General features: G+C 40.9%; 1 protein-coding gene and 1 long non-coding RNA gene across 21 annotated transcripts in view; one reads left to right on the forward strand and one right to left on the reverse strand.

The window, feature by feature from the left end:
• The window catches only part of ADGRL3 (adhesion G protein-coupled receptor L3), an 817,914-nt gene that overhangs the window by 56,793 nt on the left and 744,420 nt on the right, over window positions 1–16,701 (reverse strand). The gene's annotated exons all lie outside the window — the stretch shown is intronic.
• LOC115652869 lies at window positions 1,627–5,889 on the forward strand. The gene is made up of 3 exons (XR_004000759.1): window positions 1,627–1,723; window positions 3,471–3,472; window positions 5,876–5,889. It is a non-coding gene; the product is annotated as an uncharacterized LOC115652869 (long non-coding RNA).

A 16,701-nucleotide genomic window follows, 5' to 3' on the forward strand; every position in this document is an offset into this window, starting at 1 on the left:
GAAATATAGGCACAGATACTATGCAAGCAGTTATGTATGTCTAATAAAAACGTGTTCCCAAAGTCTGTATTAAGGCACAGTTGACAGACAGGTTCCTGCCAAACAAAATATGTTAAGCCAACATAGTGGAAGCCTCATTTACACACAAAGTCAATGGGGAGGGGAGAGTGAAGTCAATAGGGAGGCAACACACTGGAGAATAAGCTACAGAAGGTTAACCTGACTCTGGGTACAACCCCTGAACTTTGGGGGATATAAGGAGAAGGCCAGGAAGACACCTCTTTATCCTTCCCTTAAGAAGTAATCAGGCAGAGCAGTTATATTCATGAAAAAGAGATCACAACCAGGCTTGGCTGAAAACACTGCAGAAGACATCTGAGGGGGGTAAACTTCTCTAGACCAAAGGATAGCTTATTACGTTTAGTCTCCAGAAATCATGTTATGATTTTGTTTTATATGTAATCTTTTGTTTCCGTTATCCTTTCTCAACATTTTGTGCCTCTTGAACCTTTGCTAATAAATTTAATAAATGTATTGCTGTAAATATATCTCAGAGCTGCGAGATTAAGCTAGGTGCTGCTCTTGAGCGGAACCAAACAAGCTGGTGTGTCTCCTGGGGACAGTAGCCCTGGTATCTCTCTGAGTGTGCAATGGAGAAGAGGCTGGGTACAGAGGAACACTTCAAAGGTGGCTGGGGACTGGGGCACACCAACTGTTAACCTGCAAGGCAACGTAAGGGCTGGCATAGCCCAGAGGAGATTGCTTAGGTGGGTAACGGGCTGATGGTGTCAGGGAACTGACACCTAGTTAAGTACAAGCATTTTGCCACTCACAGAAAGCGGGGGTGGGGGGAAGTAAAAACGTGACTGAATCATGAGTACCCTGAAAAGCATCACAACTTCTAACATCTCCCCTATTATTAATTATATATTTTATTACACACACACACACACACACACACACACACACACACACACACACACACAGAGTGTGATGTTGCACCCTATAAGACTTTATGGAAATATGCTTGTGAATGTATATCTGACATAACTGGAATATATTTTAGGCTACATATGCCATGTAACATATCTCTGTAAAGGTTATGATCTAATGAATCTATTCATCCTATTTGTATGCATGTATCATTTTTATATTCAAAGTTATGAATATTGGCTGTGTACTGGTTTGATTTTAAGTAGTCTTAGTAAGGCATTTGGGTAGCTTCTTTAGAAAGCAGTAAAGAGTCCCGTTGCAACTTATAGACTAACAGATGTATTGGAGCATGAGCTTTCATGGGTGAATACCCACTTCGTCAGATGCATGAGATGGAAATTTCCAGAGGCAGGTCTAAATATGCAGGCAAGAATCAGTCTAGAGATAACAAGGTTAGCTCAATAGGGAGGATGAGGCCCTCTTCTAATAGCTGAGGTGTGAACACCAAGAGAAGAGAAACTGCTTTTGTAGCTGGCTAGCCATTCACAGTCTTTGTTTAACCCTGAGCGGATGGTGTCAAATTTTTTAAAGGTAGCCATCCTGCAGCAAAAAAACTTCAGGACCAGACTCCAAAGAGAAGCTGCTGAGCTTCAGTTCATTTGCAAATTTGACACCATCAGCTCAGGGTTAAACAAAGACTGTGAATGGCTTGCCAACCACAAGAGCAGTTTCTCCTCCCTTGGTGTTCACACCTCAGCTGCTAGAAGAAGGGCTCATCCTCCCTGATGGAGTTTGTTATCTTTAAACTGATTCTTGCCTGCATATTTACACCTGCCCCTGGAAATTTCCACCACATGTGTCCGTGGAAGTGGGTCCATGAAAGCTCATGCTCCAATATGTCTGTTAGTCTATAAGGTGCCACAGGACTCTTTGTCATGGATTACCATACTGCCTAGGCCTCGCCCCTGTGGATGAGGATCCTCTCATTCATCCTCTCCCTTAAATAAACAGTGCCAACCTTTCCAGTCACTAGTTCACTCAGAAATCAATCTATGGAGATATACCTATCCCACAGAACTGGAAGGGACCCCAAAAAGGTTATGGAGTCCAGCCCCTTGCCTTCACTAGCAGGACCAGGTACTGATTTTTGCCCCAGACCCATAAGTGACCCCCCTCAAGGACTGAACGCACAATCCTGGGTTTAGATACCTGATGCTCAAACCACTGAGCTATCCCTCCCACCTGACTAGATGCTATGGTTCTAATCATTTTCATCTCCAGTTGCCTGACCCCTTCTATTTCTGCTCTATGTGGGATTTCCTGAAGCACTTATGTAACTTAGGAGCACAAACCATATTGACTTGGGCTCTTTTTAAAATCACAGTCAGTATTTTTTAGATGGAATGACCAGAAATGTGAGCGTGCAAGTGAGCAGCACAGTTGTGCACTTCAAAGGGACATCGACAACCTCAAAGCAATATCCTGCAGACAGACTTCCTCATGTATGTGCTACTAGCAACCTAGAGTATTAAAACTTGAACAAACTTCTGAAATTCAATTACTTTAACTATTTATACTTTTTGCCTGTATTTTTTGCAGCTGGAACAAAAACAAATGAAGAAAGTCTGTATTTTTTTTTAAATTGGAATTATTTCTGTTGGCCTTATGTGGTATAAGGTAAGTTTTTTTGTTTTGTTTTTTTACAAAATCTAACTTTTCAGCCAACTCTGAACTGAAAGCAGCCCATTAAAGTAAGACAGAAATAACCAACAACATGCAGCTAGACATTTGATGGTTTAATCATAGGTTCCACTAATTAAAAATACCTACGACATTTCAAAGTGTTCCCCCTTATTCCTGAGACCAATAAAAGGTTCAGGCTTGATAAGCATGTGGACAAAAGGTGCTGATATCAAAATTCTTACTCATATGGGTAGTCGCTATGAGCATAAGTAGTCTACTAAGCAAATATGACAGAAATGAGCCCAGAGTGAGTAGAACCTTACTTGGCTTCTATGGGTGATCAATGCTCTGAAAAAAAGAAAGGTTATGTGTGCGCCTCAAAAATAATTTGAAATAAATGTGCATAATTCATCTTAATCTTCCCTGGAGATGGGAATTCCTGTAGAAGGACTAAAAACACAATGTGATGTTATTTTCCATTCATATGGTGCGTGTTTTTTTTTCCCTTCGGTTTTAGGGTTAGCAATAATTGATTGAGGAAACTTCTGAAAAGCTACCATAAATGACTCGAAGTAGCTCCTGGCATAAAACAAATGTGTTCACTGCTAATTAGTGAAGGAGTGTCTTCATTCTGAAAAATCAATAGCCAGCAATAAGGGACTACTTAAAGGATTTGGCTTCACATTTTGTGACAAAGATCCAACATGACTGGCTGGCATCAAGCCACATTTTATAATCAAATTTCTTAGACCACTAATATGCATCACCTGGATTTTCATGTATCAGAGGGTAGCCGTGTTAGTCTGGATCTGTAAAAGCAGCAAAGAATCCTGTGGCACCTTATAGACTAACAGACGTTTTGGAGCATGAGCTTTCGTGGGTGAGGAAGTGGGTATTCACCCACGAAAGCTCATGCTCCAAAACGTCTGTTAGTCTATAAGGTGCCACAGGATTCTTTGCTGGATTTTCATGGAACAGTTTCACCAGTCTCATTTTTCAGCTACTACACTGTTACAATCATCAACAAGATTTTATCCCGTTTCCCCTATTTTCTCCTAGCCCTTTAATGCTTCCTCGGATTCCCCATTCTGATGATTAAAAGAACTCTCATTGGCTGCCACTGAGCTGCAAGAAAGCAGGCCAAAAGCCATGTTCTCAGTTACTGCCCTTAGGGTGACATCTCTACAATGCTACATTTGGAAGGGAAAAGGTGCCGAGGCTCAAGCAATTTTTTTACATTCGTAACTGATGCTGTAATTTATGGCAAGCTCCGGCAAACCCTGGCACAAATTAAGCACTGCATCTGTGGAATAGCTTTTACTGGATTAACATAGCCAGAATCAGCAGGAAGGCCCAGAGCAGAGTTCAAGATCCTACTGCACATAAAAGAAAAAGAGAAAAATTAGACTGCCTGCTTTTCGGAGATCCCTCTGGGTATATTGTGGGGTAATCGGCCTATCAGCCTTGTTCCCAGAAGATACAGCAGGCTAGCCAGCTGCTGCCAAATAGCGGGCTACCTACCAGTCACTGAAGATGTTTAAATTGGGTAGCAAGCTCCTGGCACTGTTAAGAATTTATCTCAGGTAGCAGGTATGGGTAATTTTGTTGGGGGAAGAGAGGTCAAGGAGCCTGCGAGGGGAAGAGAGAGCGGCCCTAGAGAAGGACCAAAATAAGCTGTGGATAATTCAGGTAAATGCTGGGCAAGGATCTGGCACTCAGTTAATCAGTCCCTCACACCTGGGGGAGTCACCTATATCAGCGCACACTGATCGCCAGGTGCGTGCATGTCATGACCACATCAGAATGAGAGTGCTGTGTCACACTAGTGTCAGTGAAAACGCAAAGGTGTAGGACAATGGGGGGAAACGCAGCTATGAGCTTTTGAGTGCTGATCAGAATCCTTTCAGGCTTGCCCACCTGTAATTTGAACCCAAGGAAGATGTCTGTGCAGAGCCGCAAACGATCAAGTCACTTGGGGGCAGGATCCTCAAAAGAGCCTGTTGTTATTATACACTCAACTCCCATTGACTTTCAATGGGAGTAGGACTCCTAACTCCCTTACACAGTCCTGCAGTTCTCACCCAGTTAATATCCACCACTCCAGGCCACCTTCTTAGGTCATTCAGGCACAGGACTTGGAATTACTGCATCATTTGCCTGGTTATATGTTATAACATCGGACCTCTTATCCCCTTTTGTTTCAACAGGAGGTTGTTGTGAAAGATCTGGCCTGTTTTCTGAGATTTGCTCTTAATTATTGTAATTGAAAAGAGCAATTTTGTTAAGCTCATCTAATTTCTGTAAGTAATTAATTGCCCTCAAAATTGCTTACCCTGTTTATTTCCTTCCTTCTAACTTTGCAAAGACGTGCCATAATTATTCAAAACACAGTAAAGTATAACCATGTATCTGATTTTTCCGCTTGATGCAGATTCAATAAAGATTTTGGCCACATTTGCATTTTTCAAGTAGGGCTTTGCAGATAAAATACTAAATCTGTGAATTTTTAAAACAATAATATTGATGAATGGTTTCATAGCAAAACCTTGGGTATTTAATATCTTCCAGGACACTCTCTCAGTCAATAATTATTGATTGGTTTTTATTCTGGAAGGAAGACACCTGTCAGTGAAAAGACTAGCACTCCCTATTGCCATTCAACACTAATGTAAGCCATCATGAAAACGATAGCTAAACAAGCAAAAAAACCCCACAACTGATAATCTATTATTAATAAAAACATTCCATAAAAAAACCTAAAACTGTGTCCAAAGGGAAGGGACAAAATATGATGTTGCAATCAATGTGACCATCTGGACAAAAATGCACATAAAAATAAATGCAATCCCAGGTGGTTTTTCATTTCAATGACATCAAGTATTAGCAATTTTCCCTTAAGGTGTTTGCAAACTCTGCACATGATTACAAAATAGAATATGTAGCATGTTTGCTTGGTAGGACTCTTGTAAGCACTTAATTTTGTGTATGTGCAGCAGGTGAGTGTATTTCTTCGGGTTTTGCATATTAGAAATGTGATCATGAGGGGATGCAGATGTGGGTTGCATGACAGGAGTTCTGAGCCATCCATAGGGCTGTTGAGCATGGTGCTTTGGTGCGATTCAAAAACGTGTAGTAAGCTGACTGCTAAGCTTGTGAGAGCACTGTGCCAACATGCATTATAAATTATAGGGCCATAAGGAAACGTTATGATCACCCAGTCTGACCTCCTGCACCATATGGACTGGAGACCCTCACCCAGTAACTTCATCATCTAGCCAAACAGTCTGTGGTTAAACTAGGTGAATAAAATCACTCCTGATGTGGGGTAAGTGACAGAGAAGCTAAGACCCATTTTCAAAAGCACCTAAATCACTTAAGGTCTGTCTATATGGCAAAAACCAAGGTGAGTCTCAGAGCCTAAGTCTACGACTCGGGCTTGTGCTATGGCGCTAAAGATAGCCATTTAGGTGTTCCATCTTGGGCTGAGCTCAAGCTGTGAAACGCACCCCTCCCCCGCACACACTTCAGATCCCAGGCTCCAGCATGAGCTGGAACATCTATAGCACATGGCCACTGAACCCAAGTCTGTAGGTCCAGGCTCTGAGACTCGCTGCTGCTGGTGGGTTCGGTTTTTTGCCATGTGGACGTACCCCTAGACACTTGACAATTTTCCAAGTGAAGTTGGAACTTTCTGCAAAGTTTCCAAGTGACAGAGAATCCCCATGTCCCTTGGGAAGCTGCTCCACTGGCTAACTGCCCTCACTGCTAAACATTTCCGCTTTATTTCCAGTCTGAATTGGTCCAGCTGAAGCTTACGCTATGTTATGGCTCTCCTATGTATTTGTTCCCTAGTATGAGATATCCTTCCCCAGTGTAGGCTCTCATGTGCTTCTATCTACTTTGGAAGGAAGCACTGGAGGAAATGTGATTTGAACCTGTAGTTTCAAAAAGACGATAATTAGTTCAGACGGGCTGGTTAGACTCTTACACAGTCTAGGAAGCACAGAATTAGAAGCACTGCTGTGCCGGTGGCTGGCCCTGAGCTCACTCTTCCTTCTCAATTATGTGCTCAAGGAGCCTCTCCTCCTGGTTAGTAGAAGTAAATGGAAATCCTGACAATAACTATTATCAATACCTATGACTATTTTAGTTAATTCATTACAAATTATTATGAATTCATCAGTAGGGCTTCGGGGTATAGGGTAATAGAAATAGTCACTTCTCCTACTGCAAATAAGCATTTCCATTCACTGGCTTGCACATCAACACTTATCCCTGGATCATCCCCATCGCACTCACTTCCCGAAGACTCAGCAGGGCTCAGTGTGGGCGCACAAAATCTCCCATTATTTAGCACTGTGCACAGGTCTCGGAATAATGGGCCCGATCCTTAGTGATCGTCCTCGACTCCCCACTGACAGGAATTGAGGGGTGCTAAATACCTTGCTGGATTGGTCTTACAAACAAGCCTATCAGCTTGGATGCTGGGCTGAGCAGACTCTGAGCATGAATACTTTGGTTCTCTGCACTTTTCTCCCCAGCCTTCAGCAGCCTGTAGGATGGAGCCCTCAGGCAGCAAGTTATTCAGCACGATCACTGCATGTTTATAGGCAACTGTCAGTGCAGAAGTAATGAAGGATTAAAATGTTTCTATTCTGCAAGATGAGTCCCCATCGGAAGCTGGTACAATATGCACTTCCAGAGCCTGCAGCATCATTAACCATTTCTAAAAATTGTGTCTTCAGATGATAATACAAATTGCTACAGAAATTAACAAAGATTTAATATACAGATCTGAAATGTGATCTTTATTATCTTCGTATTTTCATTTGATTTCAAAACCACAACTACACTACTAAAAAATTAATCTGGCTTTGGTAAAATGACATTCAACATAAAAATCATTAAAAAAAATCCTTACCACCATTACTGACCTAATCTCCTTATTATGAAAGTGGAAGGAAGCTTAAACAATTAAAATCTAACTTACTTTTCACTGCACTGAAAGCAATTTGTTTACTTTCTCGCATTTCAATCAGATTGGATCAGTCAGTTTCACTTTCTTTTTTGCATGATGCTGTGTCTGAGCATAGATTTTATTACACATTTCTGTAGATTAATATTTATTTTTCTTTTTAAATTTCATTAATTTTTCTTTTCAATTTCATTTCATTTAATAAAACCAATGTTTTAAAGGTTTTCTAGGTACTTTAAAAAAAACCCTAATTTTGGGGACTGAACTACTCACACTGCATCTTTAAATATGATACATAACTAAAATATGAAAATGAGCATATATTACACCTACACCATATATAATACAGCATCGATGAAATGCGCTGACTTCAATGGCAGTTGCAGGTGCTCAACACATTCCCATATTTGGGTTACTGTATTTTGGTTGGATCACTTAATTTCAAAAGAAGTTGTTTCCCATGGCTGTAGTAATATGATCTGATGTGCCATTTACAGACTCACGAGTTAATCACAAGCTGTTGCTGCCTTGGCAATCAATGGAGAACAGGACATGAAAATGGGTAGCAAAGTTAAATGGGCACTTTTTCAAAGCAGCTTCTCATTTTTAGGGCTTTGTTTCTGAGTGCCCAAATTTACACACCAGAATGTGATTTTCAGAAGTACAGTCTGGACTATCCCTAATGTTAAAATATCATAAATCAGACCCTGCAAAAGACATAGGAGAGGCTTTAAAAAAAATCAAGAGATTTTTTAAACAATAAGAAATGGTGGTTCTTTTCTTTGCCTCCTATCATTGAGCCTTTAGGACCCACATTTCCAAGCATATTTTCTGCAAATATGGAAGACTAGAAACTTATTTTTAAATGAATTATTGCAATTCCCACATAAGCACATGACTCCAGGAGCTGAGGCTTTAAGAAAAAGATTAACTATTGTGAGACACTTGATTAAACCACAAGGACTCAACACATCCCAGGAAAGCTGACAAGAGTGAAAGTTGCCAGGAGCTTCAGCTGGAGTTGTGGGTTATCAGCACCTCTGAAAATTAGGCCAGAGTTTTCTAAAATTGGATGCCAAAAACCAGAGAATATGGGGGTCAGGTTTTCCTTCCCAAGCAATGAGTGCCACAGCCTAGAAAGTTGGCTGAGTTTAACATTGCTCTTGGTACCCTCCTATGGAAACAGACAAACAGCCACTCTCCCCAGCTGCCAATCACTTTTTGTGCTGCCTTGTTTTATGTGACAGAATCTATTACAGCTCACCAGGCTGCTGGACATGTCTATTCAAATGACAATTCCGAGATGAGAAATATGGCTCTTCGTTGTGGGACAAAAGAGTGTGAACATAATTATTGTAGTTGGCTGAGAGAAATTGGGTTCCCTTAAATTAAATATTGAAAGGACTATTTTTTTTTGTCTGTAAAACTTTAGTGCTCAATCCATCCTCAACTCCTGTGGAATTCAGTGGGAACTGATGATGTTCATCATCCCATTGGATGCACTGTTGTATTAACTTAGATGGAAAAAATGGGCCAAAGGTGTTAACCTAACTCAGTTACTGCTTAACACTAAACGGTGTTAAACAAGGTCTGGGTTTGGTATATAGAGACTTCAGCCTACTTAGTACTATGGCAAACATCATTAACATTTAAAAAAAATTGTATGGAAGAAAAAGAAAAGAAGGAAAAACAGTTAAAACCTTTGAAATGTAAAGTATTAAATAAGGCTTTCATTTTTACTACTTTTTTGTTTCTTTTTGCTTTAGCTGGAGAGAGTTTTAGAAGGAAAAGCCCCTGTTTGATCGTCTCTTAGAGGGTATCAAAAGTTGTAACACCTGTCCTTTTGGGGAAAAGAAAAGAAATTAATTGAGCTGGGATGGAGCTGTGGTTGAAGTCTGATTTGATTTGATCTTAGTTGATATTTGGGATTTGGCTGGACTGGGAAAGGTGGCGATGTTATTCAGGTACCTTTCTTTGGCTTGGTTTGGTTAGGACATTTTTTAGGATGAAGATGATGAAGGCCTGAGATCTCAGGAGATGATGTAGGTAGCAGCCATGATGGTGAAACTTGCTTTACCAGTAGCATCCATCTTTTGTTCCCTATTTTTTTTTATTTCTCTCTCCCCCTAAAAAAGGCTCTTTCTTGAAGGACCCACAAAGTGACTGGTGGGTGGAACAGGCTACCTTTCATTATTTTGTCCACCAATTAGGCCTAATATTTGACACACCAATTTTGATCCCTTAATTTTTTTTACATTTATTACAAATTTGTAGGCCCGATTATTATAAGAGGGCTCACTGTTGTGTAGGCTCAGGCCCTTAGGGTCTCGATTCAGGGAAGCATCTACGTGTTGATTTCAATGGGATTTAAGCATATGCTGAACGGAGGCCTCAGGAACTAACACCATTCTTTCTCACTTAGAAAATAGCACAAATAGAAGAAATAATGATCCAATGGAACCTCAGTTGGTTAATTCAGTGGTTGTTGTATTGCTAAAGAAAGAGAGATTCTAGCAGGCTGACACAGAGCGAGCAAGCAAGCCACAACAAAAATAAAATGCAGGTAAAAGGATTTATTGCTGGGATAAAACTATCTTGAGGTCCCTTTTAAAAACTGAACTAACCAACAAGTTGAAAGTTTGGGTACCAATAACTAACATAATAGAAAATAAATTCCTTGGAGGATGCTTTTTGTATGTGCCTAGATTTCCTTTGATGGACATTTTAATTGAACACAACTCTCCAGTCCTACTTATTATTCTTTGTGAAGGCCCACACTAATTACGTTTTAAAGGGCATCCAACTGACTTTAAAGCAAACATTAAGACAGGTTTTGTATACTATGTCTATAAAATGACAGTGGCACAAAATGTGTGGAAAAAGGGAAAGAGAGTTAAAACAAATTGAAAACTCTCGATACACGGCTTCATTTTTTATGGGTTTGTAATTGCACTTGGCTATAAAAGCATACATTTCACCCTTCCAAAATAAATAAAACTCACAGCCACATACTGCACCATGGAAAAATGTCAGTGACAGCAGTTTGGCTAAATGGAATGCTAGCAAACCTAACCACAGATAGAGAGCAGGACAATTAAAAGTGTGGGGGCACGCGGGGGAGGGGAGGAATACTGAGATTTCAAAGAAAATGTTACCATGCTTAAAAGAAATAGAATGCATGACTTATGGGCTCTCGTTTTCTGGTATGATGAAGCATGCTTCACTCCCTCCTCTCCGGCCATTCGGAAGCACATTAAGATTCCTGCATAACTTTAGGTACGGTAGGTGTCCAATCCCATTGAGGAATTCTTTCAATCTAATTACAAAATCTGCCTTTTATTAATCAAATAATCATTCCATCCCTTGAGCCAATTCTTTCATAATAGGATCAGTTTTAGTTACTGTAACGGCCCCAAAATGATGTCATGCGTAATTCCCAATGACACTAGACTGCAAACAAAGTAATTCAAATGGCAGTAGGGCGAGGAAAGCAATCCCAGGGGAAGAACATAAGTACCCTCCACTTCTAACAGTCCTGTGATCAGAATAACCATTATTTAAATAGTTTTTGATTAAGGAGCATGCCTCTTATCGACCTAACGTAATTGTGATACAGCCATTTGGGGGGGGAGAGGGGAGCATAGAAATAACATTCTGCAGTAACGCTTTTTCACAAAGAACAGATATTAAACAAGTGGGAAAATGTCTGAAAACATGAACAAGCCTTGGCAGTTTACAGCATTTGCAAAGGCCAGCACAGAAGAGAATGCATTAAGGCCCTAGTCCAGTAAAATACCGATACCTGTGCCTAAATCTACGTAGTTCCATTGAAATCAGTGAGACTACCCGTGTGCTAAAGTACCTTGCTGGATCAGGGCCTAACTGCATAACAATATGCGATCCTTTGGTCTATAAGGCATTCTGGATTCATGTGAGTATTAAACAATACACATGTGTACCAGGCCTCTGAAAATCTGGGCCATATTTTCTCTTGTGCCCAGCATCCAGTGGGCACAATGGGACAACTGCTCAGGGGCTAACTGTGGCCCCCTGATTCCATGGCTGGCTCTGCACTGGTTCAGTCTACGTTAGAGTAGCGTCAGAGCTGCTCTAAAGCATTCCATTCAGTAATACCTCCCTGCCAGGGACCATCTCCCAGCTGGAGATCTCTGGAATGCAATGTTGTTCTATACCATCCTCTCTACTCTCCATACTAGAGGCTGTGGGAGCGTGGGTATGGGATAAGAGGAAGACAGATTGGCTTTTCACCAGCTGGGCTCTCCTCATGCTGCCACAATCCCCAAACTGCAAGATCCATCCATCTACAGGCAATACACCATCCCAGTGAGTTTGGAAGGGTGGTGGCCAGCACTCATCTAAGACAGAGCAGTGTATACCAGCAATACGCCATTGCTAGGTCCTTTGCTTTGGTCCCTGAGAGTTAATTTCATTCTCATGCACAAGGTCTATGCACTACTCCAGCTCACTTAAACCCCCAAAACAGGCTAATTGCACAGAGGTGAATTTCGCCCTGACAGAACTAGTCGAGACATTCTCAGCTGATTTTTCTTTCCTCTGCCTGTTGCGACTCCTGCATACTTTCCAATGACAGCAATTTTGTGGGCGCAAGTTTATGGCCATGACTGTCTAACTTACCTACCACTCTACCTAATAATTTAGCGATCAGCACCTACAGAACATTTGTTATGGTAGTTCTTACTGGCAGCACTGCATATGGCTTAAATAACTTCAAGAGTGAGAATGCTATAGTGAAAAGGGCTAGTCGGCAAAACCCATTCTTGGTTGGAATTTCATGAAGGACAAAGAGATGTGAGAAGATTCCAAGATGGAGCCATTTTATTTCTTTATTACATTTCATAATATTCCATTCATTTAAAACCTTCAGAAACAATCGTAGTTTTCACTGAGTCTGAACCCTAAATATTTGAAAACACAAAGAGGGGTTGTTTTTTTAAACATACTGAGGAGGGGAAGAGGGAGTTAAATCCAGCTTTATCAAAAGACCCCAGCTACACACTTGTTGGTTATAATTATTTGATACGTACATCATGATGGTGCCCAGATGCTCAGCTAAGGCCTGTTGTGCTAGGCATGGTATAAACACAGGGTGAACCCTGGCTCTGTCAAAATTAATAGGAGTTCTGCCATGGACATCAGCAGAGTCAGGATTTCACTCACAGAAGTAGACACTGGCCCTGCCCTGCGGTGCTTATGGGTTCTTCATGAGATCATACATTTTCTCATACAAGATGGAAACTTTTTATTTGGAATTACAGGTATCATAAACAGATGGTTAAGGGTTAATGTCTCTATTACCTGTAAAGGGTTAAGAAGCTCAGTAAACCTGGCTGACACCTGATCAGAGGACCAATAGGGGAACAAGATACTTTCAAATCTTGGTGGAGGGAAGTCTTTGTTTCTGCTTTTTGTTTTGTTCGTTGTTCGCTCTTGGGGCTAAGAGAGACCAGACGTACAACCAGGCTTTCCCAATCTTTCTCAATCAGTCTTTCATTTTTCAAAATTGTAAGTAATAGCCAGGCAAGGCGGATTAGTCTTATGTTTGTTTTCTTAACTTGTAAAAGTGTCTTTTTGCTGGAAGGATTTTTACCTCTGTTTGCTGTAACTTTGGATCTAAGGTTGGGGGGGGGGTCCCCTCTGGTCTATATGAATCTGAGTACCCTGTAAAGCATATTCCATCCTGATTTTACAGAGATAATTTTTACCTTTTCTTTCTTTAATTAAAAGCTTTCTTTTTAAGAACCTAATTGATTTTTCCTTGTTTTAAGAACCAAGGGAATTGGCCCTGAACTCACCAGGGACTGGTGGGGGGGTGGGAAAGGAGGAGGATGGTTAATTCCTCTTTGTTTTAAGATCCAAGGAGTTTGGATCTGTGTAAGCCTCTCAAGGCAATCCAGGGAGGGGAAAGTCTGGGGGGGGGGTGGAAAAAGGAGGGGGATGGTTACTTTCTCCTTGTTTTAAGACCCAAGGGGTTTGGGTCTTGGGTTCCTCAGGGAAGGTTTTGGGGGAACAGAAAGTGTGCCAGACACAGACTTCTGGCTGGTGGCAGCGTACCAGACCTAAGCTAATAATTAAGCTTAGGAGTGTTCATGCAGGTCCCCACTTCTTGAACTCTAAAGTTCAAAGTGGGGAAAAACCTTGACAACAGGGCAGATCAAGTCTGGCCTAGACCATGGAAAGGCTGCCACCTCTCCATACTAAACTACGTGCCTGGAGAGCCAAGAGAGAACGCTGGACTTATTTATTCCTGGTAGCACACACTCTGTGCCGGACTCTTTCCTAACACTTAAGGAGCACGCTCTCTGTTCCAATGAGAACACAGTCGAAGGACAAGCAAGTAGACAGAGATCAGGGGAAGGCTTTATACACAGACCTAAAGCTACAAACTAACAGAGCATAGATTTATCTTTCTGAAAACTGCCTGTCAACCTGGAAAAGGGAACACGGGTGAGAACGAGGCAGCTTCTGATCCATCTAAATGTCAAGGTGTTTCCTTGACTCTTTGAGCATAACTCATGGATGCTGAGTGTTAAACTGCTGGACATTCAGATTCTGCCATGTTAGCCCAATAATAAAGTGACTGTACCTCATAGTCTAAGGCTCGGGATATTTACTTTTACAATTTTGCAGAAATCCTTCATCCATACAGCACCTGGCTCAGATGCTGCCCTTTCAAAGGCTCTTCTGTTGGCACAGTAATTCATGGTACCCCAGGGGACATCCCAGGGCTTATCAAGTTGATTCGTTTAAGTGAAGTTATTTGCCTATCCATTTTCTATGTTTCATAATGTATTTCCAACCTTACAGTGACATAAGAAAGCACCAGATTGCCAAGGTGCTTATTAATTGCCTATTCAAATATTTTACAGCTTTTATTTTTACATCGCCACAGGGATTTGAATATTTCGTAGTTGTCGAGTTGCCTGAGGATTTATGATGCGAGAACTTCGCCATTGCTTAATGCAGAACAGCAACGGGAAATGAAGTGGGAGAACAAACTTCCATTCAGTTCCCCTAATGCTGTAAAACTGTCAGACAAGTATCACAGCCAAGCTCTTCATACAAAAGGTCTTGTTTGTTTACAAAAAATAAACAAAATAAAAATAATACTCATTAGAGATTTAACATTTTGGCATCACACTAAGGGCTCACAGTGGTCAGCTGAATTTTTTGGAACCTCATAGATCCTGTTTTCATAGATTTAAGACAAAAAAGGACCATTCTAATTAGCTCCGGTATAATTTAGGCCATAGCATTTCACTCAGTGATTGCTGAATGAAGCACATATTTTGTAGCTGAGCTAAAGCATATCTTTCAGAAAGAAACAACCAAACTTGATTTAAAGACTTCAAGTGTTGGAGAATCTACCATCTCTCTAGATAAGATATTCCAATAGTTAATTACCTCCAGTGTTATAAATCTGCATCTATTTCTAGCCTGAATATAATTTCTAATTACAGGTAGGTACGTATAGAACGTGATCAAGTAACCTCTTAATCTTTTCTCCGGTAAATGAAATAGATTGAGTTTATGTCTTTCACGTACTTTAAAATAAAGAATGTTACTGGTAATGAAGCAACAGGTTTGGAAAGATATTAGTAAGGTGTTTTAAAACATTTGTATTGCTTGTGTTTTCAAAGCATTTTAATTTAGTCAAATCAGGAATAGACACTCATCTGCCAAAGAACCTATAAAATATTTTACAATGACATTGAAATTGACATAACCTGTAATATAAATGCCTGGCATTTTAACAAAGGTATTAGAGATTAGCACAAGCAAAAATAACTCAGTAGATTACTGATATCTTTGCCTTAATTATTATACTAATTCATTATTATTACTATTATTCTTGTTATTATTTTAATTTAGAACAGTTTTGAGTTTTCTGGCCAGGTGACCTTGAAAAAATTCTTCTCAGATAGCAGGTCTACACAGCTGATATAATATGAGTAGTAAAATTGCTAGTCCCGAGTGTTATTAAATTTATTGTTGATTTAAGATCTGATCCCTAGCTCACTGAAATGGATGGGAAGACAGCCACTGACTTGGGCTTTGGACCATCTATGCTCTTAAAGTGGACTTATTGTTCCTAGTACCTAATATAGCCAAGAGCCTGAAATACTGCTGACGGAAGCGGGGGCATTGTCCTGCCCAGCATCCTGCCACCAGATCAGGAATGGACGGTAATGACACAAGGCCAAAAGGGATCACAGCTGAAACACAGGATATAACCATGTTCCAGGGAGGTGGGGGTGGGGAAGGGTTGTTGAAACTTGTCACACACCTGCACAGAGTGGCTTTCTCTTATAGTGGCTTTGGCAACACTTGTGGTGCCAATAAAGTGTCTCTGAACATGGTATCACCCATAAAATTAAACTTTGCAAGCTTCTTTGTTGCGTTATCACCTGTACATCCAAGTTTCCCATGCCAGAACACCTTGCTTTGCCAGTGGCGCCATATACCCGTCTGTTTTCGCAGGCAAAGAGGAGCCCAAACTGGTGGATCTGGTAGCTCCACAATCTGCTCCCACCTTCCCCCAGCCATTGGGAACTGTCTTGCATTGAGGAGCTCATGAGCAGGGGCTGAAACGGGGATCTTAGAGAGCTCAGCTATTTCCCCGCACCCACAGCCTCTTCTATGGACAAGTGATGTTTAGGTTGCCATGCTTTGTCAAAGGAAGCTCCCTTTTCCAATAAACTCTTCTCTTATTCCAGAGATTTTCCATCTGAGCTGAAAAGCAGAGGCTCAGAATATGGAAAAAAATAGGCTTTGCTCAAAGAGATAATTCTAATTGCCCAGGACATCTAAGGAAGCGCCAACTGTATTAAAAGAAAATGAAATAAAGCCAGCAGAGAGACATGTACTGCTGACCCTGAAATGAAAGTTCAGCATGGGTAGGTGATGTAGCAGAGAGATGGGGCATTATGGGAAAAAACTGAAAGGAAAAAATGACAAGAAAAAATACAGTGTGAGGTTAAAGGGATACAAGACCCAACCTATTATTCCCTTGGGGAAGGGAGCTGGTTGACGGGGAAAAGGGGCAGGGACTGGGGGATTAAAGGTACAGA

The sequence above is a fragment of the Gopherus evgoodei genome, chromosome 5, assembly GCF_007399415.2.
Source record: "Gopherus evgoodei ecotype Sinaloan lineage chromosome 5, rGopEvg1_v1.p, whole genome shotgun sequence".
Classification (NCBI taxonomy): Eukaryota; Metazoa; Chordata; order Testudines; family Testudinidae; genus Gopherus; species Gopherus evgoodei.